This window comes from Schistocerca piceifrons, chromosome 9, assembly GCF_021461385.2.
Source record: "Schistocerca piceifrons isolate TAMUIC-IGC-003096 chromosome 9, iqSchPice1.1, whole genome shotgun sequence".
Lineage (NCBI taxonomy): Eukaryota > Metazoa > Arthropoda > Insecta > Orthoptera > Acrididae > Schistocerca > Schistocerca piceifrons.
This window is the reverse complement of record NC_060146.1, coordinates 45403840-45404882: the sequence shown is the minus strand read 5'-3', so window position 1 is coordinate 45404882 and position 1043 is coordinate 45403840. Positions and strand designations below refer to the sequence as shown.

At 48.0% G+C, this 1043-nt stretch overlaps 1 non-coding gene across 1 annotated transcript; it reads left to right on the top strand.

Moving 5' to 3' along the window:
* The first annotated feature begins 597 nt into the window (after positions 1–597).
* Trnat-agu lies at positions 598–671 on the top strand. Its single transcript has one exon. It is a non-coding gene; the product is annotated as a tRNA-Thr (tRNA).
* The last annotated feature ends 372 nt before the right edge of the window (positions 672–1043 follow it).

The following is a 1043-nucleotide window of genomic DNA, read 5'->3' as shown; positions in this document are numbered from 1 at the left end:
AGCTTTGTTGGTACAGACGGACTTGCTGTCTTTGCTCTCAGTAGAGTTTATAGTTAGAACAGTTAGGAACTGTACTGTTGCGAACCTATACGGTCCTGGACTTCACCTCCGGGTTGGAAGTCGTCGTTGAGTACGCAGCGTTCAGTAATTGAGAGCACTTCCTCCGCCTATACTTACGTTGAGACGTTATCTGCACTCCGTCCTTGTGGCTGGAAGTTCGCGTTTCTCGTCTCTAGAACACAGAGAGGAGAAGACAGTATTAGAGTATATTGATCAGAGGACCGCCATCTGCCGTTCTTCTGTTTGAAAGAGTTTAATTGTATTTACAATGAAGTGAACACCCTTAGTTGCTTACAGGCGTTGACATATGTCAACGGGGACAGATGAAAATGTGTGCCCCGACCGGGACTCGAACCCGGGATCTCCTGCTTACATGGCAGACGCTCTATCTATCTTACGGGAATCGGCAACGCGCCGCGAGTAATGAGTATAATGGGAGTGGGCACTACGAATGTAGTGCGGGACAATACGTTGAGAATGTGGGTTTCGCAGGAGGCGTGCCAGAGATAAAACCCTGCAGTCGCGCTATCCTCTGTGTCCTCGGTGGCTCAGATGGATAGAGCGTCTGCCGAGTAAGCAGGAGATCCCGGGTTCGAGTCCCGGTCGGGGCACATATTTTCACCTGTCCCCGTTGACGTATGTCAACGCTTGTAAGCAGCTAAGGGTGTTCATTTCATTGTCATTTCATTCTAACGAGCTGCATGGTCACCGATGGTATCTGTTCTTTCGGACATGTCCGAAGGAACGGATACCATCTTAGTATATATATAGAGTTTAATTGTGGCTGGAGTTCTTCCATCGTCGCGGACGAGTACGAGAACCATCACTTCGGCACTCCCGACGCAGTACATATGGTGATATCGCAAATTTCTTCGGCTTATTAGGGCTATAAAAGGTAAACAGCTGTGATCATGTTAGTTTATTTCCACTGGGGTTCCACACCACTGTAGATCATCTCTGAAAGTAGTGTCTTCTAGTGTTTG